This window comes from Gorilla gorilla, chromosome 3 (assembly GCF_029281585.2).
Source record: "Gorilla gorilla gorilla isolate KB3781 chromosome 3, NHGRI_mGorGor1-v2.1_pri, whole genome shotgun sequence".
NCBI lineage: Eukaryota > Metazoa > Chordata > Mammalia > Primates > Hominidae > Gorilla > Gorilla gorilla.
The window spans coordinates 192,102,479-192,126,974 of NC_073227.2; the positions used below are offsets into that span (position 1 = coordinate 192,102,479).

Genomic DNA, 24,496 nt, shown 5'->3' on the forward strand with positions numbered 1-24,496 from the left:
CTGAATCTGAAGAGGACTTTGTGTAGTATGAACATTAGAATATTAAATCTTCCAGTCCATAAACATGGGGTATCTTTTCATGTATTAGTGTCTTCAGTTTCTTTCACCAGTTTTTTACAGTTTTTACTGTAGAGTTATTTTACTTCCCAAGTTAAGTTTATTCCTAAGTATTTCACATTATGTAGCTACTGTAAATGGAATTGTTCTCTTGATTTCATTTGCGGACAGTTTCTTGTTAGTGTATAGAAACTACTGATTTTGGAGAGTATTTTTGTATTTTTCAACTTACCTCTACAGTGAGGTAAATTATGTACTAGTTTTAATAGTTTTTATGTGGGGTCTTTAGGGTTTTCTGTATGTAAGAAGTGACGTTTTGGCCAGATGCAGTGGCTCACACCTGTAATTGCAGCACTTTGGGAGGCTGGAGGCAGACATATGGCTTGAGCCCAGGAATATGAGACCAGCCTAGGCAACATGGCAAAACCCTGTCTACCAAAAAATACAAAAATTATCTGGGTGTCATGGAGCACACCTTTAGTCTCAGCTACTAGGGAAGCTGAGGCAGGAGGATAACCTGAGCCTGGGAGGTTGCAGTTGCAGTGAGTCCTGATGGTGCAACTGCACTCCAGCCTGGATGACACGGTGAGACCCTGTCTCAAAAAAAGAAAAAAAAAAAAAAGTGAAGGTTCTTATTTTCCCATTTAAATGTCTTTTGTTTTCTTAATCTTTATTAATTGGTCTGGCAAGAATGTCCAATACCATGTTGAATAAAACTGTCCAGAGATGGCATTCCTGTATTTTTCCAGATCTTTGAGGAAAGGCTTTCAAATTTTTACCATTGAATATACTGTTAACTGTGGTCTTCTCATATATGGTCTTTATTATGTGTAAGTAAAGAGGTTTTTTAAAAATTATTACGATGAAAGGATGTTCAATTTTTTAAGTGCCTTTCTGCATCTAATGAAATAATCATATGATTTTTGTCTTTCATTCTGGCAATGTGATATATCAGATTTACTGATTTGCACATGGTGAATCATCCTTGCATCTCAGGGAAAAATCTCACTTAATCATGGTAGATGATACTTTTAATGTGTCATTGAATTTGGTTTGCTAGTGTTTTGTTGAGGATTTGTGCACCTGTGCTCACCAAGGTTATTGGCCTGTATTTTTTTTTTTCTTGTAGTGTCCTTGTCTGGCTTTTCTATCAGGGAAATGCTAGATTTGTAAAATGAGTTTGGAAGTATTCCTTCTTCATTTTTTTTTGGAAGATTTTGAGATGCATTGGTATTAGTAATTCTTTCAATGTTTGCTAGAATTCAGCAGTGAAACCATCAAGCCATCAGATTCTCTTTTATTTAAAAATTTTTTTTTGATGGGAGACTTTCTGTAACTGATTAATTCTTCTTACTATTTTTTGTCCTGTTAAGATTTTCTATTTTTTTATGATTAAGTCTTGTTGGGTAGTATGTGTCTAAAAATTTATCCATTTCTTCTAGGTTATCCAATTTGTTGGCATAATAGTATTTTATGATCCTTTATATTTCTATAAAATCAATTGTAATGCCTCCTTTTTCATTTCCAATTTTATTTATTTGATTCTTATCAATTTTTCTTCTTTAGTTTAGCTAAACGGCTGCCAATTTTGTTGACTATTTCAAATGACCAAATTTGGTTCCATTGATTTTCTCTATTGTTTTTCTGTTCTTCTCTATTTTATCTGTTGTGCTCTATGTTCTATTATGTTCTGCCTTCTGCTAACTTCGTACTTAGTTTGTTCTTTCTCTAGTTTTTTGAGGAGTAACATTATTTATTTAAAATTTTTCTTATTTTTTGATGTAGGTGTTTATTGCTATAAACTTTTATCTTAAAATTGCTTTGTGCTATATCACATAAGTGTTTGTATGTTTTGTTTCTATTTTTGTTTTTCTTGAGATTTTTTAAATTTCCCTTTTAATTTCTACACTGGTCCATTGGTTTTTCAGGAGCATGTTTTTCAGTTTTATGTATTTGTGAATTTATCAAAATTTCCCATTATTGATATCTAGTTTCATACCATTACAGTCAGAAAATATATTGATATGATTCCAATGCTATTAAATTTGTGAAGATTTGTTCTGTGTCCCAACATGTGACCTGGCCTGGAGAATGTTTCATGTGCACTTGATGTTGCTGTATTCTGTTGCTGTTGAATGGAATGTCCTGTACATGTCTGTTAGGTTAATGTGGTTTAAAGTGTTCAAATTTAATGCTTCCTTATTAATTTGTATGGATGATTTGTCCAATATTGAAAGCAGGGTATTGAATCCCCTCCTATTATTGTATTGCAATATATATCTCTCATCAGATATTTTAATATTTATTTTATAAACAATCATTTTCAAAATCAAACTGAGTGAGCAGGTGATTTTACAAATGCCTATTTGATTTATAATTCAATAAAATAGTATTTATTATAGAAACATTAAATACTGTATTTTTTTCATACATATCAAGGAGGAAAAAATGGGCCCAGACTGAAAAGAAATGTATTATTAAATACAAAAGGTCTATAATTTACATTGGGACAATATGATGCTTGTGTTGAATTGCAACGTTTTTCCGTTCTCTTACTCATATCTCAAATGGCCAGATCAGATTTTCCCCTTGAACTTGGATTAGCATATACTGTCATATTAATGAGCACATATATTTTATGTACATTTATATTTTAACTATATATTACTAAAAGAAAAAACTTCACTCAACATTATTTTCTTCTGCCAACAATAGTAATGTGCAGGTACATTTTGATAATTATTTTTCTCATAGTTATCTCTTTTATATTTATCTTGCTTTATAGGTAATATTTTGTAAGTGAAATTCAATAATGCGATTACTTTAATTAATATACAAGTCTTATCATGAAACTGTTGCTTAGCCTTGAAAGATTTAGATATAATATTTAGCAAATGTGAATATTTTATATAGAAATGACAAAAATAATTTGGTCATTTTTTCTTAGGTTTTTTAAGATTATTGTTGACATATTGTGTGTGTATATTCTGCATTTTGGAGAAGTTCATAATTTCATAAGGAGAAACAAATTAAATCCGGCTTTTTGAAATTTAAGAAAACAAAGAACAATGACATTATTTTCTTTATAAGCCCAAGTGAGATATTATGGTGCGAGTGGAGAATTGGTCGAGGTAATCAGGAACTTACTTTCGCATAGCTGCAAAAATTTTATAGTAACTTTTGTTTCTCTTACTTCTTCCTTGAATAAACTGTTAACAACCAGAATCACTTCCACAACCAAAGAATGGAAATGAACATGAATTATTAATTCTATCTGAAAAGATTTAGATGCCTTTTAACAATCTGTTAATTTTACAGTCAAGATTCAATCTTTCAATAATTCTAATGTCATCAGAGAGAAAGAAAACCTTTCTGGGAAAACTTCAAAGTAAGTTTCATCACTTGGAAGTACAATACAAGGAAAAAATACCAAAGTATTAATAAAATATTGCCCGGGCGCGGTGGCTCACGCCTGTAATCTCAGCACATTGGGAGGCCACGGGGGACGGATTACCTGAGGTCAAGAGTTTGAGACCAGCCTGGCCAACATGGTGAAACCTTGTCTCTACTAAAAATACAAAAATTAGCCGAGCATCGTGGTGGGTGCCTGGAATCCCAGCTACTTGGGAGGCTGAAGCAGGAGAATCACTCGAACCTGGGAGGCGGAGGTTTTAGTAAACTGAGATTGCGCCACTGCACTCCAGTCTGGGTGACAGAGTGAGATTCCATCTACAAAATAAAAAATAAAAATAAAAATAAAAAAGTATTAATACTTATGATTAAACTTTTAAAACTGTTAGGACTGGTAGAGAACTATGAGGTATATATTATTATATGAGTATATTCTCATATAATGTCATGTTTAGAGTATCTTTAAAATTCAGTTCTGTCATTTAAGAAAAATAGTAATAATAGAAACAGTCCTAGAAATATTTTTTATATTTGAATCACTTGCATCAATTAATCAATTTCTTAAACTTAAAATGATTTAATAACGATGTGTTGCTTAGCATTACATTTCACTTTACTTTCTATTTTTCTTTGATTTATGTCATTATGATTCCTTATAAGAGTCCACGTCTTGCCTTTCCTGCTTCTCTTTTCATTAACATCATTTTAATACTACCCAGATGGAAAACTCAACATCATTCAGTCCCTCCAGCTTCTGTCACTTCCAGCCAGTATTCACCAGTCACAAGTCTTGTTCTTTTGTTCTGCAACATATTTCTTCAATTTTCCTGTGCTTTTAAAACCTCCTTGGCTAGAAGCCTTGTTCATTCCCTACTGAGATAAGAGCTGATGCTGAATGTAACTTAAATCTGGGTTTTTTAAGTCTCTAACAATTCCATTTGTATTTATCCTCTCTTGACAACACTCAAACCATTCTGTCTCCTTGTCATTGTCAGAAACGTTCCCAGTGCCTATGCCTGCCTCAGATGGCTTTCAACTTGTGACTACTTACCATGACTACCAACCCTTCCCAGAATGTTTGTCTACCTGAACGTCCGAGCAGTTCCATGTGACTGACCTAGAAAGTTATTCAATAACAAGCATAGCTCCTGAAACTGAATATTTGGCAACTAAATACTTTCTTTGCCACCTAAACCACAGAAGGTTTTTGTTTGTTTTTTATGGTCCTTTCTCAAGGTTTCTGTTACCTTGGGTCACATTTACTCTTTATTTTTATTTTAATGTGCATGCCATTTTTTTCTGTGCTACCAATGCCTCTTTCAGTGGATCTAAGCCTTTGTCATTCTCATGCTAGTTTTAGTCACTTTTCTCTAAAGCACCATACTGTAATACTAAAATATGTTCCATCAGTTTGGGTTTCTGAATAACTATTTAAAGAATTCTTAATTGAAAACTAGGTGAATTAAATAGGATATGTGTTTATTTTACAATGAAAGGGAAAATTTGTTTTTACTCCCTGAATAGATACTATTGAATACAGTAAAAAGTGCATGTACGCATATGCATAATGTTGGATTTTCATTGTTATAGCACAGGCAGAGAAATTCGCATATTATTTTTATAATATCACTGTGATATTGGAGTAAATGAAATTGTCCATAGAAAAATGTACATGTTCTTGAATTTAGTTTTGCATGTTTTTTCTATGTTCTTTGCATCCTCTAATTTATACACCAAAAACAATCATCATGCTCTTTAGTATCCTTGTATCTGCTACCTTCGCTAGTACAAAATACTTGAAGGTAGAAAAAAAATTTGCTTTTTTTTTTGTTATTTGTCTGCTTCACCTTTTCATTCTAATGTAGTAGAATACTTAGCATGTGGAAAATGTCTATATATATTTGTCACATGAATGAATGCATGTGTGAATAAAGATTAGTCTAGTTTTTCCTCTGCTGAGACTAGATATAATTTCTGGATTATATGATTGCAGTCTGAAATTACAGAAACCAGAAAACCAAATTGTATTATGAGTTGTCATAGGGGGCATTTAATTGTCACTTTAATCTCACATGTTTTTGTTTCTTTATTTATGTTTTTAATCAAGAAAGGATATTACATAGCTTAGAAAATTCTAGAATGAACATTTTTCTCCCAATTTTATTACCTTTAATGCCCTTTTCCAGAGCCAGCTATTTTACCAGATTTATTTATTTTAGACTTTACCTCCATATCTTTGACTACTATGCGTGTACTTCTAGATACTGATTTATACACTTTCAATCTTACCTATTATTTTCTGTTTTGATAGGTGAGATTTACCACATTTACAAAATCTGGTATATTTAGTCTCTCCTTCTCCTCCAAATAGCTATGATTGTTTCAGTTCTTCCATTGGTCATCACTAAAACTTCAAATCAGATATTATTATTTCTGCTCTTGCTCAATCTGCTATGGACTAAAATATACCATATTCCTGTGATTTTCTGAGCCATCAATTTTGCTTTCTATTTTACTGAGTCCCTTATATAATATTGAAGCCTTTGTAAAATTTGTCACTTATGTTCCAAATGGTGATGCTTGATCTCTCATCCCGTCACCCAGCTGAGATCTGAGGTTTACCTTCTCTCTTTTTGTAGACCCATATTTCTGGAATTTCATATGTAATCCTTGGTTTATGCAGTTTTTTGAGAATACCTTGAAATAATTCTCTGAAAATGTAATGTAGAGAAGACAAGATAAATTTTGTCTTCTTACACCTCTGAAAATGTTTTTATTCTGTTCTTATACTTGATTATTAAAATACAATTCTAGGCTTAAAGCAAATCTCTATGTCAATTGTGAACACCTTATACATTTTCTAGCATTCACTGTTACTGATGAGATTTTGACACCTGTCTTATTCTCATTATTTTGCAATACACATTTTTTCCCTGTAAATATCTTGAGAATGTTTCTTTAGCTTAATATAATATTTCATAATAATTTTTACTAGGGATGAGGTGTTTAGGCATTAAATAAAATAGATTCATTTAATTAAGGGCTCTAACAATATTTGGCTTGGAAAAACAAGGTATGATATACAGTGATTGTACAAATTTTAATCCAAGTTGAAATATTTTAAGAGTAAAAAGAAATACTATTAATAAATATGCTAGGATAACCAAGTCAACCAGGGCTGTCCCAAGCAAAGCAGAATATATGTTTTCCCTAATTACAAGATACATGAATGTTACCTATTCATATTTGAAGATTTATTATAAAAGCAAAATGAATAAATAGCAGTAATTTAAGATTTAAGATGCTACTTGTTTGAATTTTTTTCTCTCTTTTTTTTTACTTCTCTTCCAGGGGTCTTTAGTTAGGTGCTTATATCTTGGATTGCTTTTTATCATTTATTTTCTTACATTTTCTGTCTCCAGGGTTTTTTGTACATAATTTAGTGAACAATGAGGAAGAATTGATGGGTTTGAAGCAGGTAGTGAATTTTTTACTGGTGTGTTTGGGTATTATTATAATTTACATAATAATGATGTATATAAGATGGATTGGAGCAGGTAGCAAATATGCATCACTCAAACAAATATGATAAAATTATAAATTTAGGTAGAAGCAGCAGGATTAAAGAGACAATTCAAATGAGTCATCTTGGGATATAGCAGATAATACTCAGAAAAAAAGTTTCAAGGGGCTACCAAACATTGTTGCAGAAAGAACATTCACCTTGCAATCAGGAAGATCAGAGTTTAATTTTTTATACTATCAATATCTAGCTTCACATTTTCATATAAATGAAATAAAAACATTCAGAAAAAAATTATAGTTCTTTATGGGTTTCTCTTCATTTTAATTTCCCTCTTTCCCTTTTCTATGACAAGCACTTTCAATATTTCATTTTAATCTTTTTAGTCAATTAATTTTCATAACTATTGATTCTACATATAAAAAACATAAAAATTCTGGGCATTTTTATTTATGCAAATGACACATGTGTGTGTTGCTTTTAGTATTCAATTTCAGACCTTTGGGAACCATCCACATTGATATCTACAGATCTACTCTTATTCATTTTAGTGTTGGATATTATTGCCTATTGCTCTATATCATTTATCCATCTCCCATTGATGTGCATTCATGTTGTTTCCAGACTTCAAATTCACAAAAAATACTTCCCCAAGTTTCTCTTCTTGCAAGAGTAAGGCACTTATTCCTAGTCTCCTGAGAGGGCTATTGGCCAACTACCTCCACATAGGTCCCTCTCTTAGATTTGCCTACAGGGGAAGAGAGATTTCTCACCCAAGAATATGTTCCATTCTCATGACTGGTCAGTGCAGGACCAACTCATTGCAGACTATTCTAAAAAGCCGTCCCATTTCTAGATCACAGTAAAACCTTTCTCTCTGCATAATTCAACTTGCTTTCTTTACCTACCGATGTTGATACTGATATCACTCCCCAACAAATGCTGCACACAAATCTTCCTCAGAGTTATTTTCAGGGAATATAAATAAGCTCCTTCAGTTAGCACCAGAAATAGTTTGAGAAACCACACTCAAAAAAGGGTTTTTGTGCTAGATCATCTATTATCTTCCTGGTAACAAAGCCCTCATCACTTGTGGTAGATGGAGAACATGTAGCCTTCAGGATGTGCAGCAGATCCAATTGTTAAAATTTTAGTGTGGCAATTTATTAGGCATTTGAGGAATACTGGAAAAAAAATAAGGACTGTAGAATCCAGTAGCTCTAACTTAAGACTGTTAATGATGAATTAGAAAAAAAAAATAAAAGGAAGAGGGTGATCAATCACCCTTTACAGCAAAAAAGTGAACACCAGAAGGTTTCCTTGATAACACACAAAGGGAATTTCAACTTCTGCTATCAGAGGTCAGAAAAAAGCTTCAGATTAAATTCAGGACCTGCTTTTAAGGCTAGTTTTGCTCCAGAGAAAGTTGAAGTCTCAATACTGACAATCCTGTTACATCAAAGTGAGAACTTTGATTAGGAAAAGATGGAATTATTAGGCATGGGATAGAAATGCTGGGTCCTTGAAATAAAAAATTCTAGGATTTCCTGTCCATTAGAGGCTAGTGATCCTACCTTCCTTGAGGATGACAAAGATTTCTCTATCTTTCAAGACAATGGTGTTTTTCTCCTAGCATTTCATACAATTCTTCTTGTCTACCACATCAACGACAAAGATTAGGTCATAATATAACACATTCTGGTAAACTCTGGGTTTGCCAAGAGAAAAAAAGGCTATATCCTGATAAATCCGTGTGATCTTGCCAAAATACTTCACCAGGAGGCAGCAAAGTGTATATGGGACTGGAGAGGCATCACATAAAGTTTGGCAAAGGAGAGTTTATCAATATAAAAGCCTACTGTAATATAGAATTTAACATCCAACCTAGCAAGAAAATCTAGAAGACTGCACTTAAAAAATATGTTAGAATGACTATTATAAGCTTGGAGAATTTTACAGCCCAAAGTATATGATGCAGAAATACCAAATTTATCAGGAGAGATGTTAAAGGATGAAATATTAAGTTGATGCAAAAGTAATTGTGGTTTTTGCCATTAAAAGCAATGCAGTTTTTGCCATATAGTTAGATGCTTATATCCTGGATTGCTTTTTGTCATCTATTTTTTTATATACATGCACACCAACCTAATGGGAAGTCTGAAAGTGGATATGCTAAAGTAGATGTACTACATACAATAAGAAAACTCACCAGATAAATATGATGCATGAGTGGTCCACAAAGACACCTTATTTATTAAGGCAATAATAAATGTGCTGGTAATCTGAACTCTAAAGAGATCAGTGGAAAATGTGTTCGTTCACAGCTGACAGTAAGATGTATCATTATAGCACATCTGATGGCAATGGAATTGGCAAGATCCTGAAGTAATAAAATCCAAATTGTCTTAACTCAGAAGTAGAAAGAAGGCAAAATTATTATGATAAGCTTGCAAAGTTCAGAGTTTCAAACAGGGCATCACTACCTGTAAACAACAGAAGCTACTGTTAATAGAATAGCATCCCTAAGAGCAAAATAGATGAGGAGCTGACAAGAATATGGTTCAAAGGAACTAAAGAATGAATAATCAGGAGGCAATCTCTTCAAATCAACACTTATTCTTTTGCCAATTTCTGCATGTGAGCTAGTTTTCAGACCTGGAACCTATTGAATGTAAGAAACTTGGTCCCAAAATACAGGGATCACATTACATCATGTAAGGATATTTGACAACAAGTTCTCAATCTTTTCCAAAGATGTGTATGACTTTTTATTTTGGTAGTCATTTCCTAAAAGAGAGAAATACCTAATCTTTGAAGGACTATTGACACAGGTTCCAAATTAACTTTGACACCAGACGATTCATGACATTTTATGAATTTTTGTGAATGGATGTGTACGGGAAGTAGGTAATAAGCAAAGTCTGTGATCAGGTTTGGTTCATAGTGTGCAATGGGTCTACGGAACCCCTGATGGTAATTTCTCTGATTGCCAAATGTATAATTGAAGTGAATATACTCAATAAATGGTCAACACATCCCATTGGTTTTTGGTCTGTAAGATATGAGCTGTCATAGGTGAAGATAAATGGAAGTCTCTGAAACTACCTCCCTTCCATTCACAAAGAGACTAAATCAAAATCATACCATTCCATATCCTGAGGAAATAGTGATGATTAATGCCCAACTTAAAGACCAATAAGTGTCATTAAATCCACAAACATAACCCATCAAAAAACCACATAAATCCTAACAGATGATCACGAGTTACTGCAAACTCAATCTGCAGCCCCTATTGCAGTTGGTATGGTAGAGGTGATACCTTTGCTACAGCAGATTAATACAGCATAAGACACTTGATATGTAGCTAGTGATCTGATAGATGTATTTATTTTCATTACTATTAGAAAGAAAATCCAGAAATAATTTTCTGTTACTTGATACAGACTACAGTCTGTCTTTATTTAGTTTCATGGTCTTGCCCCAAGAATATGTTAACTTTCCTGTCCTCTGTCACAATATAATTCGAAGAGATCTAAAACAGCTGAACATCTGCAAGAGCAGCACATTGGTATGCTCCAAAATTAACATCATGTTAATTGAATTAATATGCAAGAAGTGGGAAGTTTATTGGAGACTTTGGTAAGGCACATAAACTCCAGAAACTGCAAGATAGACCAAGAATAGGGTATTGTCACAACAGCGTAGATCTGAGGTATTCCAGAACATCCCCTGAAAATAAGGGCTATATTATTGTGTCTTGCATTTCCCACCACTAGAAGGTAAGCCAACTATCCAGTAGGACTTTCAGATTTTAAAAGAAGCATGGCACACACACTTAAAATATTATTCTGACTTTATGTCCAGTGACACAAAATGCTTCTAGTTTCAAGTAGAGTTTAGAGAAGGATAGGGCTCTACAACAGTTCTAGGCTAAGATATAAGTGGTTCTGTCCCATGGGAAACATAACCTAGCAGATAAAATTGTATCATAGATGTCTGTTGAAGAAAAATATGCTATGTGGTGGTTGTTAAAGGTAAGATTCAATAGAAGAATCATAAGCTAGACTTGTACAGGGATAAGTCAAAATATATCACCTGCAGTATACTTTTATGTACCTCTTGAGAAATAGATCTTGTAATATTACTGAACCTTGGAATATTAAGTAAACTTGTAGCCATAACTGCCCTTTGTAAGCTAGGTTTAGTCCTATTCACCACATCATAAGGTCAGATGACACTAGCAGCAATTCATTATAAGATGCAAGTGATATAATTTGCAACAGGCATAAATAAGACCAAAGGACAGAAGTTAGTCGCACAAGCAGGTGGCCCAGACTTCTGTGTAACTAACCTATTACCCTGGCACCTCTCCATCAACTCAATATATGAATGCAAAATAAAAACTTATTCTGGCTATATCTTAGCCTCAGTCAGGGGTGGCCTTGAAAAATAGTGCAGAGGTTAATTTTCCAATGATCACTCAGTACTACCCTTGAGTCTGAAAAGAAATAATGGCCACATGTTAGAATATATATATGTACTCATAAACAGTAGTAATCAGTTTGACTGGTTGATTAGGAGCCTAAAAATATAAAGATTGGATGATTGGGAACAAGACAATCAGGACAAATGACATACGCATGAACTTATAGGAGTAGACACAAAGTGTCAAAATCTTTGTGTGTCATCTCAATGCCCACCAGAAAGGATTCACAACAGAAGAGCTACTAAATACCTAAGTAGACAGAATAACTCAGCTATAATAACAGAAACAGAAGCTAATCATGAGCTTAACAGCATAAACTCCCGCTCACTAAAGCTGACATAGTTACTGACTCCAGCCTGCTGGCAACAGAGACCAATGACTATCTCTTAATATGGCACCTTCCCTGAAAGAGACCAACCAGCCACTTGATGGTAAGTTGACTTTTTTTAGCCACCCACTCTGGAAAGGGCAGAAATTCATATTGACTAGAGTCTACATCGATTCTGGGCACAAGTTTGCCTTTTCTATCTCCAGGGCCTTGACTGTTGCAGTATTCAAGGGCTTAAAAGTTTGAATATATCCAGCATGAGATTCTACATAAACATCATATTAAACTATAAAATCTACTCTTCAGGAAAGAAGGTATGGCAGTGGGCACATGATATGCAATCTACTGGTTTCATAATATACCATATGGTCTAAAAGCTGGTGGCTTACTATAGTAAAGAATGGCTTTGTCACCAATAGGTAGAAGGGTGAAAGCAGGAGTGGACCTCTTATCATTAATCCCAGTAACTGTCTTATTTTTCTTTCTCATCACTGTAACTCTAACCCCCATAGGCTTAGACGTACTGTTTCCTAGATCCAAGATGCTTCTGAGGGCAGAGCAAGAGTTTCATTAAACCGTTAGGTAAGATACTGTCCAGTCATTCTAGACTCCTGATGCCAGAACACCAGCAGACTTGAAAAAAAGTCAGAAATCTCAGTGGAAATAATTAGTTCTGATCATTGAGAATAAGTAGAATTCTTCATACAATGAAAGCAGGGAAGGACTTTCATAACTAGCAGATCTTTTGAGGTGTCCCCTGATACTTATTTGTCCTATCTTGATTATAAATGGACAAGTCCAATAGCCACAGCTTGAGAAAGGCGTGGCATATAGGGACTCAGATTTCTTAGGGGTTAGTGTTATTTCACCCAGTCAGGTAAGCCAGGTGTCATCCAGTGGTGTTATCTCAGGTGCTAACAGGTGTTATCCAGGGGTAAGGGGAAGAAAAAAATGTGTAAAGAAGGAGAGGGATAATAAATACCAGTTTAAACCTCCCCAAATTTGCTACAGAAGCAAGATGTAACACTGTGATATAAAGAGATATATATATTGGTTTTTGGTCCCAGGTTCCTGGCCAGAATTCCTAAAACCATGGTAAATTCCCATGTCATAAGAGCAATCGGAGCATCTTTTGTTAAATATTTGGTTCTTGTTCCCAGTTCCTGAAATAGTTCTGGAGCTATAAAGGAGAAAGGGGCATCTTTTGTTATTCATAACAATCCCCTTTCAATCATACCTGAGTTTATGTTAACAAAGTAACTTTCAAAACTCCCCAAGGATGGAGAAGCTGATCGTCAGGGAAACCAAACATGTCATTAGAGGGTCCAAACTTCAGCCCCACTCCAGGGACATTTCCAAGAAAGGGAGAGGGGATAATGGTCGAGTTTAATTACCAATGGCCAATGACTTAACAATCATGTCTTTGTGCTGAAACCTTCATAAAATGCTTAAGCAAAAGAGTTTGGAAATCTCCTGGGTTGATGAATACCTGGAGATGTTGAGAGGGGGATGCACTTCTCCCTCACATCTTGCCCTGTGTGTCTCTTTCATCTGTCTGTTCCTGAGTTTTAACTTTGTCAAAAGACAGAATTACAATAAATTTAGTTTGTCATCTGAAAGACCACCAGGATGGCTAAACGGTAGAAAAGAGAGTTAGGCTGGTAATACTGGTTTGCACTCTGGTAAGAGAAAGTCTCCAGTATGGACCCAAGTTTCTCTCTCTTCAAAGAGGGGAAGGACAGGTTGGATTTTATGCCTCAAAGGATCTATATCACACACATTTAGCAGGTTTTGGGCAAAAGCTATACACATTTAGGAGGGGAATCAAGTGCATGCAGATTGGGTAAACAAGTACAATATAGAACATGCATCTCAGGTCTACTTTGGAGTTGGATTTTATCATTAAAATGAGGTGAAATTTGGCTCTTTATATCAAAATGTCACAGCCCAATGGGTTCTTCTTGCCCAGTGCCCAGAAAAACCAATGCACTGGGAAAAGCAGGCATTGCAGCAAAGAAAGAGATTAATAATCACAGGAGCAGTCAGAGGAAAGAAAAGGAGCTGTTTCTCAAATCTGCCTCCCTAAAAATTTTGAGGCTAGGGTTTTCTAAGGGAACTTTGGTCGATAAGGATCTAGGGAACTGAAACAATTGATTGGCTGGGGATGAAATCACATGGGTGTCTTCACTGTCTTCCTGCAACTGAGTCAATTCCTGGGAGACGATCTCAGAATCAGGTGATGTCTCTTGGTCTGCTGAAATGCCATATGTGAAATATATCTCAAAGACCAGTTCTTTAAGTTTGGCAATAGTGATGTTACCTACAGCAGTAGTTAAGGAAGTTATAACTTGTGCCCCCTTGGTTATGTGACTCTGGAGCAGTAAGCAACTTATAGAAAAGCAAGCTCAGCCATGGCAGGTATTTGCTTAGCAAAGTTCAAGCCCTTACCAAGATTCTAACCCTGTGACCTTTTGTTAGTCTTTACAAATACAGTTTTAAATTTTTTTATATAAAGGAGGGGATTGGCTTAAGGAGGAACTATTATGGCCTCCACACAAGAAGGAGCAAAAGCAATTCACCCTGGTAGAAGCAAGATGGAGTCAGTTATGTCAGATTTCCCTTACCACTACAATATTTGCAAAGGTGGTTTCCAAAAAGTAAACTATAGGACAAAAAGATTATCTATGCACAGCCTCTATAAGCTGGTTGAAACTGGCCTAAGTTCTGCAGTAGCTTATCAAAAAAGAATTTGTAAGGCCACACCTCTCTCTAATCAGAGAACGCCTAATGTTAGGGTGTTTAGCCCCAGAAATTTAGAAATTTGCTTTGTCAGCCAGGCCTGGACTCTCAACAGATAACTTTGTTTCCTTAACATTTGTGTCCATCTAAGTTTAAACAGGGGCATCCAGTTTGTTGTCTCAGATCACAAGTATAAAGATCTCACTTGCCTCTATTGTGACTCTAGAATCGGGCAGCACTTTATTTCATGAAATTGACTAAGTATTCCAACAAGTTGAGCAGAGAGGATTGGTTTTGTAGACAGAAAGCACTGAAGAGAGACGAAACAAAAAAACAAAAAGCAGACTGATCATTTCAAAGTTACCTTCCTTGTAAGACAGGAGCAGGGAGAGAGAACCCTAGAAAAATAACTAATTAGTTAGCATCAGGTGGCTGTAGGCTACCTTTTTCATGTAAAGATTAAAGTAGAAGGGACTTCATTATTACACCAATTGAAGATTGAATCTGGCCTGTTTAGGAAATTGGTTGTTATGTTTCCTGATTTCTCAAAAGGTTAGATAACAACTTAGCTTTAGTTTGGTGATGTGGGACTTTAGCATATGTGACTCCATTTTGGTTTTTAGTCTGGCCTATGGAGGCCGAGTAGAGGAGCTTAGTCCAAAACAATGGCTTCCTATAACTTTTATTAAACATTCTTTTGTCATTAACCAGTAATCTAGTAAGTTACTGTTTTTCTTATTTCTGGCAGCCAAGCTAGCAAATTATCAAACCCTGGGGGGAGTTGTGGAAACCTCAGATGTATAGCCAGTGGATCAGAAGTTGGAAAGGAGACCTAGACTTGTAATTGGCATCTGAAATGAGGGTGGTTTTGTGAGACTGAGCTGGTAACTTGTATCTCATGCTAACACCAGGTAGGTAGTATCAGAATTAAATTAAATTGTAGGCCAATCAGATGGGATCTGCAGAGAATTAGAGAATTGCTTGGTATAAAAAAAGTCCACACGGCCAGGCGCGGTGGCTCACGCCTGTAATCCCAGCACTTTGGGAGGCCAAGGCAGGCAGATTACGAGGTCAGGAGATCAAGACCATCCTGGCTAACACGGTGAAACCCCGTCTCTACTAAAAAATACAAAGAATTAGGTGAGCGTGGTGGCGGGCGCCTGTAGTCCCAGCTACTCGGGAGGCTGAGGCAGGAGAATGGCGTGAACCCAGGAGGTGGAGCTTGTAGTGAGCCGAGATCGCGCCACTGCACTCCAGCCTGGACAACAGAGCGAGACTCCGTCTCAAAAAAAACAAAAACAAAAAAAGTCCACACATTTTTGTGTCATAAGTGTCGTGTGAGAGTGTAGAGTAGAAAACAGCTTGTTTTTTTTTTTTTTTTCCTTTTACAGGGGTTGCAATGGATTCTATTAATCTTCCTCTTTCAACTTGAGCCCACTCCAAAATAAGTTTATTATCTTAAAGGAATAAATCCTGACTTCCAGAACAAAAGCATTTATTCCCCCAGCTGACAGCTCTCCAATGAGTTTCTCTCTTAGGACTAGCCCTTGGCCAAAAATAACTTCCTCATCCAAATCTTACCCTAGGTACTAATTTCAATAGAGTACTTCCTAATCACATTCCTGTATGTAAAGTTCCTCTCAAAGTTTGCTTCCTTGAGAAACCCAACCTGTAAACATGAACAAGGCACACTTTGCCAACTCAATGACATAATTTTCTATATAAACACGTTTGAAAGTGTCAAAATATTTCCACGCAATCCCCTCAAGTACATATACAAACACAAGCATGTATGCATGTACACATACACACAACATATTCAAATTGACTGTTCTTGTTATAAATAATTTTTCCTTTCGAATTTCCTTTTTTTCTATAGGGAATTCAATAAGCACTGATTCAAAAGTACTTGAATATCTTAATGAATAATAACTTAATGAAAGGTAAGCTTATTTTTCATTGTTATTAGAGATGGTGTACTATCTGTATTGTTACTTTTTTAGGGAGATCTAGTTGCATGAATAACATTGCATGGAGGAGGATTAAACTCACCAGATAACTAAAATAGACCAGAAAACAAGTTCAAAGAAGTCGAGTGAACATGATTACACAATAAATAGGAGAATTTATATTTAGAAATAAGTAAAAACATTAGGCTCAGATTTACCCAAAGATAAGCTTGTTTGTTTTGGCACAAGGTATTCTATTTTAGAAAGTCTAAATAGAAAGTCTAAGAATAGTTTTGTATCTCATTTGGAAGCAAAATGTATCTGACCTGATCTCATTTAGTTTCAATTCTTGACCTGAAGAAATAAAGGTTTATTATGGTATGTATGTATTTTACTTGGTTGGAATATTTAAACATTTTCTTGTAGAAATATTAAGGATTTTTATTACAAGCTACAGTACCTAACACACTGGACTTGTTACAAAGTGTACAGTATATACTGTGTATTCATCATGTCCTCTTTCTAGACTTTGAAAATTTCTCAATGCCAAAACATATCTTAGATATGTAATTTCAATACTAACTTTATTCAAAATGCAATAAAATATAAAATGTAATATACATGCATGTTTAAAATGGTAGCAAAACCTGAGATCTCTTAGGGACATTATTTAATGTAAAGAACTTATTAATCTCTTCTCTAAAACAAGTATATTATTCTGGAAGTTCTTTGAAGCAATGCTAGAATAATTTAGCCATTATATACTTTATTTTAATACATATAAATTAGGTGAATATATAATGATTTAGAAGGGCAGAAGAAAGAAAAGACACCAGGAATGAAATTGCTAAGGATTTATGGTGCTCCAAAGCCTACAGCCTATAAACAAAGCTATCATAACTAGCTTTATATGTATAATCAACCATAGAGGGTAAAATTATTGTTTTAGGATGTTACTTTGTTGTTTTACCCAAGCATTGCCTTGATATTTATTATTAATGCCTGCTCCTTGCCTTCTTTCTTGTTATTTTTCTCTTCTCTCTAAATCTCTCTTCTCACAAATCAATATTTTTGAGATTCCAATTTAATTATTCACCTAGTAAATAATTGTTCTGTCCAGTAGTTGTGTGTTTATATAATGAATGGCTCTGTTGGGAGAGTGAACTATTACTCACCTCCCCACCTCCTTCAGACTAATGCTTTATTTAGGTAGAGTAAAGCACGGTGTGAGATAATGAGGAGTGTCTGGATGGAGTGATCTTTCCGAATGCAACAATAATTTCGTGAAATGCATATACAGAAATGCATTGATAAAAACCTCTGAATTTCTTAGAATGCACTAAACTGTGCAAATTAAACTCTCTGTATAACCTCAATTTATGCCTTTGAAAGTGGATATAATGTTAGTATTAAACCCTTCTTATTGATCCCACCATTTATCACATAGTTACTGTTCATTTAGTATCAATCCACGATTATCGTTTTTACAGGTTTAAGTCTATTTCAGATTACTTCCATTTATTGGAGAACAATAATGTCATTTTATTAAGGGCATTGTTCATAAGTCTAAATGCAACCTACCTGTAATGTGTACTATTGCAGTGACAAGTAAATGACTATTTGTAAATTAGCAACCTGACAAAAACAAAAAAGTAGTTAAAATTATATTTCAATTAAAATATTTAAAGAAGAGCCTTTTATATCTGGATCATGGTACATGAACACCTGCAATCTTATTTTCTCTGTATTTTAATATTTCATATTAAATATGTTAAGGTTTCTCAACACAACAAAGACACTCTCAAATTAATTTGACCGATGCTATTTCATATAGAAATTAGTCTTAGGAAGCTTTTAAATTTCGTCTGATCTCGTATTTTATAGTAGTTCTTCTAACACTTTGTTCATTTGTGGTTTTATTTGTTGTCATTTGTGGTTTCATCTATGAGACCACAGCATTGAACTTTGTAGGGAATATTCTAAGTGGATATTTTTGTTAAATTAACTTTACAGTATTTGAATAGCGATATTAGAGAGTTACTATATGAAAAAAGGTAATACATTGTTTATATACTGTTGTATTCCACATGGTCTTACAGATTCTCTTTCTGTTTTATTAGCTGAGTGAGATCTGAAGTGTTATGTTTTTCCTCTTTATTGCTAATGTTTGCACCTATATTCCAAAAATATTTTTTTCTAGTAGGAAAGTATTATTATACAGTTTTATTTGGTGTCTTCCAGCCTTTCCCTGTGGCCAGAAACATGCTGCAATCTCATACATTATAAAATTCTAGTCAAAAGAAAATCAATAATGAAAAAATGAGTCATGTTCTGAAAGTCATGCTATATATATAAATCAATTACAGGTGGATAAGAAATTTAAATATTGGTATAAAATAAGTATTGTAGAAGAAACAAAAACATTATCTATAAATAAATAATTTTAACAAGTACAATGTGGGCAAATTAAACTACACTAATATTAAGAACTTTGTTCAGCAAAAACACCATTGAGAGAGAATAGAGACAGAGGAAAAGGATAAAATAAAATATTTTAAAAACATAATATTAACCAAGGATTTTTCCAGAATACGTAAACACACTTGGCTGTTGAACAAGACAGGTTTGAAATGTGTGGGTCTACTTACAGGCAGAGTTTTGACAACAATTGCACTGAGTGTGCCTGCCTCTCCTGCCTCCCCTTCCACCTCCTACACCTCTTCAAACTCTGCCACTACTGAGAAAACAAGACCACCTCCTCCTCCTTCTCTTCCCCCTCTTTCTTAGCCTACTCAAACTGAAGATGACGAGGATGAAAACATTGGTGTTTCATCAAACAAAGGAATGATGGTTCATTTCCACTTAATACATAGTAAATATATTTTCTCTTTTCATGATTTTCTTAATAACATTTTCTTTTCTCTGGCATACTTTATTATAAGAATACAGTATATAACATTTATAACATACAAAATAGGTGTTAATCAACTGTTAATGTTATTGATAAGCTATTAGTAGTTAAGGTTTTGGAGAGTCAAAAGTTATACACAGATTTTCAACCTCATGGGAGATTGGTGCCCATAACCCTGCATTATTTAAGGGTTAACTGTTAATTTAAAATGGTCCAGTGACATAAACATGCCCTTCAAATAAAATATTCAAATGGCTAATAAACTTCAGAAACAATGCTCAACCTCAATAGTTATCAGAAAAAAACATGCATGCTCAATAATAATATAAAGTTTAAAATATTGACCATACTCAGTGTCAGTAAGGATGCAGAACAACTAAGACCATCTCAAACTACTGAGTAAACAGATAAAGCTACTTTGGAAAAATATTATGGTGCAATAATATTAATCATGGGAATGAACCATATATATATATATATATGTATGTATGCATCGAAAGAGTTATAAGAATGTTTCTAGCAGCATTATAAGCAACAGCCAAAAATAAGAAATAAACCAAATATTCTTCAACAGAAGAGTGGATATATATATTTTGAAAATATAATAATAAAACATCATTGCATGGAAGACAACTAGTACATACAAGCCACACACATGAAACACTCAACAAAATACTCAGTAAAAGAAGCCAGAAGCTGATGAGTAAATAATGTGCCATTCTATTTATATAAACTTTTAAAAATAGCAACTATACTATGATATTAGGAGTCAGGACAGTGGTCACTTTTGCGTGGGGAGAGAGAAGATAATCTTCAGGGTGATGACTTGCCAGATCATTAAAGTTATATGCTTTAACCTCCCCTTCTTGCAGAGACTAATGCTGGGTAATTTGCCTTCTCACCCCCTAAGTTAAGTAGAATGAAAAGTCTCTGAGTAACTGGTAAATATTATAAGTGCCCAGACACCCAATGAGAGGGAACTCTGGCCTCTTTTTCTTCAAGACATATATCTGCTCATATGCACTTTGCTTTGTAATAAAATTATTTACAACAGCTAAATATAATAAAAACATGCTACCAGAAATATTTCCATGATATACCGTGGAGGAAAAATAAATAAATTCTTAATTTTTTTGTTCTTTTAGAAAGTCTTTTTTTATACATTCGAGAAACCTTTGACTTTTTGCTTTGTGCATTTATGAATTTTATTTTGCCATGAGCATATATCACTTCTATGATTTTAAGAAGTTGTGAATAAGCATAATGATGCCTTGGAAACTTTAAAGACTATATCAGAGAAACAAATAAGTAGGGAAGTATGACTTATATGGCAGAGAAAAATCAACCAATAGAAGCAGGTGCAAAACTGAAGCATATGGTAAGATTTATTGACACGGGCATTAACAGGATTATTATAAGTATATTCCATGTGTTTAAAAAGTAGATCTTCCCATAAACATGTTTAAAAATGTATAGAAGACATAAAAGAGACACAAATTGAGCTTCTAGAGATAAAAAAATCTAAAATAAAATGTGATTAAAAGAAGTTTAAATGTTGTAGAAGAAATGATCACCAATGAACTTGTATACAGACTACTATAAACTATCCAACCTGAAAGATAGTGAGAATAAAGATGGAAAACAAATAACAGACCAACAGTGATCTCTGGGAAAATATCAAGAAGATGAATTCAAGTGTAAGTATAACCACCAAAGAAGGGGGACAGAAAAATCATTTAGAAAATAAGATATATATTATTTTTCATATTTGCTGAAAACTAACCCCACAGATGCAAGAATTTCAAAAATACCTAAGCATAAGAGATATAATGATAACACAGCAATGTGCATAATAATTGGATTGTATGATATAATAATAAAGAGTAAAATCTTAAAAGGATTCAGAAAGAAAATGACACATTATACACAGAGTATAATATAACAATAGCAGCTGACTTAAATTTTTTTAGTGAGAAGAGAGTGGAGTATTATTTCAAAATACTGGGAAAAATAAAAAAACCCTGTAACCTAGAATTCTGTATCCAGTGAAGATGTCTTTAAAAATGAATGCAAAATAAAGATTATTTAAGTTATAAAAAATATAAAATAACTCATCAGCCGCAGACCTATACTACAAGAAATGTTTAAAGAATTTCTTTTAGCAGTAGTATGACAAGGTGGCTCATACCTGTAACCCCAGCTACCCAGGAGGCTGAGATCAGAAGCTTGCTTGAGCCCAGTAGTTTGAGATCAGCCTGAGCAACATAGCAAGACCCCATATCTAATTTTTTTTAAAGTAGTCAGGAAGTGGCACATACCTGTAGAGCAGCTACTTGGGAGTCTGAGGTGGGAGGATCCTTGAGCCCAGGAGTTTGAGGTTATAGTGAGCCATGATCGTGCCACTGAATGTCAGATTGAGTGACAAAGCAATACTCTGATCTCTTAAAAAAATAAAATAAAATTTAAAAAGTTCTTCAGCAGAAGAAAATGACACTAGATGGAAATCTGGATTCACAGAACGGAATGCAAAGCACCATGAATGCCAAATATGCCTATAAACATAAAATACTTTTCCTAGTTTAAAAATATCTTTAAATTATAATGTTATTTAAAAACAAAATAATAATGTATTATGTGATTTGTAACATAAATTTAAAGAAGTGAAATATGTGATAACCATAGCAGAAGACCAGGTGAAGGAAAATGGAATTACAGTATTAGAAGGTTTTTATATTATACACTGAGTGATATAATATTGTTTTAAGTAAGGCTTCAATAAGTTTTTAAGCTATCACCTAATGCAACAATGAAAAAGGGCAAACAAAATATCTTTATAAATATTCCCATAAAAGCAATGAAAGGGAATGACTTAAAAATATTCGAAAAGAAGGCAGAAAAGAGAGGAAAAGGGGAAAAATTGCAGATGAAACAAATAGAGAAAGAAAATACAAAGATGGTAGTTTCAATCTATGTCAATACTCATTTTATATATATGCTCTAAGTACTTAAATAAAAATAATCAATGGTCATATCGAATTAAAAAGACCCAATTATATGCTTTCTCCAAGCAGCCCACTCTAAATATAAAGACAAAAATATATTATAAATAAAATAATGAATATAGACATAGTAATGAAGAGAAATCTGGTCAAAGTACATTTCAAGCAAGTATTGTTACCTAGGATAAAAAGGGACATTTTCATAATGTTGTGTCAATTGTTAAAAGGACCAAAAATCCTAAATGCTTATTCACCTAGTAACAGAACTTCAAAATACATGAGGGGCAAAGTCTAGGAAAACTCAAGACAAAATTACAACTGTTTTCTGAGAAGCAAATAGCAAAACAATATTAAACATGTAAGAATCATATTTGGAAAAACTTCTATAAAAGAAATGTGTGTGAGGCCAGGTTAGACTGAAAGAAGCATCAGACCTTGACTTGTGTTTGACCCTGAGTGTGGAGAATGGGATAAAGTTTGTGTGAAAGGATCTTGGAATATCTTGTAGCCTAGGGAAGATTCAGACAGGCCATCAGATAAGTCCAATATTTTCCAAAAATCATAACGCTTACTATTTCTGCCATACTGCATTGGCTAGCCCATGGGGATGTACAATAACACATCGTTTAGTTCAGCACTTGGGGCCCCTGGTTAATTAAGCTCCCTAAAATCAGAGGTCTATAAGGTACATTCACACTGGTTACACACTGGTCAACCCAGTTCAACCACTTTGCCACACAGATCTACTTATCCAAAAAGGATTTGTGGCAGCAACACTGTGGTCCTGTGCATTTTTCATCAGGTAAAATTTGAAAGAAGAAACTTAGTGGAATAAACTACACTTTCATCAATACAATTGATATTGAGACTTCTCTCTCTCGTTTCTCCACTAGCTAATCTAAAGTTCCACTCTAAATTTCCTCTTATCATCAGCTACTACTTTGGCATGTTCTGGTGGCCTATCTCAATTTCATTGAGGAAGCTGTAATCTTTTATTATCATACACTCCTCAGTGTGTAGTACCTGTCCATGCTCATTTACACTTACAATGAAGCATGGGATTGGTAAGCAGGATCTCCTGGGTTTCGCAAATGCTCTTCCCTCTTCCCACTCTTTAAAAATGCCCTTCCTCCTCCTTGCCAGTATGGTGATTCCTCTTCTCCCCGGTGGTACACAGAATTCAAAGTGTTCTGGCAGACATAGTGAGCCCACTATTGGGCCACCTAGCAAGAATGAATCACTGTTGAGCAGGACCTCCAGTTCTGCAGAACCCATAAAGAAGATGGGGAAAAAATATTCCCTGGTGAGTCACTGGGGCTTTTTCCAATGGAGTAGATGGTAAGGGAGTCACCACTTTTTCCAACCCTTTGTTCCCAGTTTCATGCATTTGTCCTTCCTATGGGAGACTCAGTACCATATAGTAATCTCCTCCTTATGAAATATAGTGTGCCCCAAAGAACAGCACTTCATCATGTCAGAGTTTTCTCTGAGCTGATGCTTTATGTGCACCTTTAGAAAGCCATTCCGGTGTTCTATATGGTTGACTTCTTTGGGATGGTACAGTACTAATATGACCTGTGGGTACTATGGGTCATACACCTACCCCTCATGTCTTCTTCAGTGTTAAACAGGTCCCCTAGTCAGATGTCATATTTCTCAGGATTGTCTGTGCATCAGGTCTTCTTAAAGCCCTAGGATAGTAGGGCTCTTACAGATAGTCTGTGTGTAGAAAAAGCAAATCCCACCTGAAATCTTCCCCCTTTAAGGACAAGCCAAGTGACCTACTATAGAAAGGGAATGAGGTATCTACTTACCACCAAGTAAGTAGTTGAGATCTTTGAGAAATAATGCTACGTTAAGAGCTCAATGTAGGTCTCTTGCTGGGAAGTTGGTTATTCAGAAATAGTAGTAGCTACATCAGCCTTGGTAAGTCTGTGATGTCAGACCCATAAATAGCCTCCCTTTATGACAGCATGACCATTCTGTTCATATGCCTGTTGTACCAATTCTGCAGTGACTGATGATGAAGATCAGCTTACGTGTATTCACTGAGTCATTTTGTCTACTTGGTTGTTAAGTGACTTGTTCACAGT

General features: G+C 34.5%; 1 long non-coding RNA gene across 1 annotated transcript in view; it reads right to left on the reverse strand.

Moving 5' to 3' along the window:
- The window catches only part of LOC134758275 (uncharacterized), a 66,113-nt gene extending 41,819 nt beyond the window's left edge, over nucleotides 1-24,294 (reverse strand). The window contains exons 1-2 of the long non-coding RNA XR_010133277.1: nucleotides 24,218-24,294; nucleotides 24,007-24,122 (exon numbers count right to left, since the gene is read on the reverse strand). This is a non-coding gene — a long non-coding RNA (uncharacterized lncRNA). The remainder of the gene's footprint in view (nucleotides 1-24,006; nucleotides 24,123-24,217) is intronic.
- Between the last annotated feature and the right edge of the window lie 202 nt (nucleotides 24,295-24,496).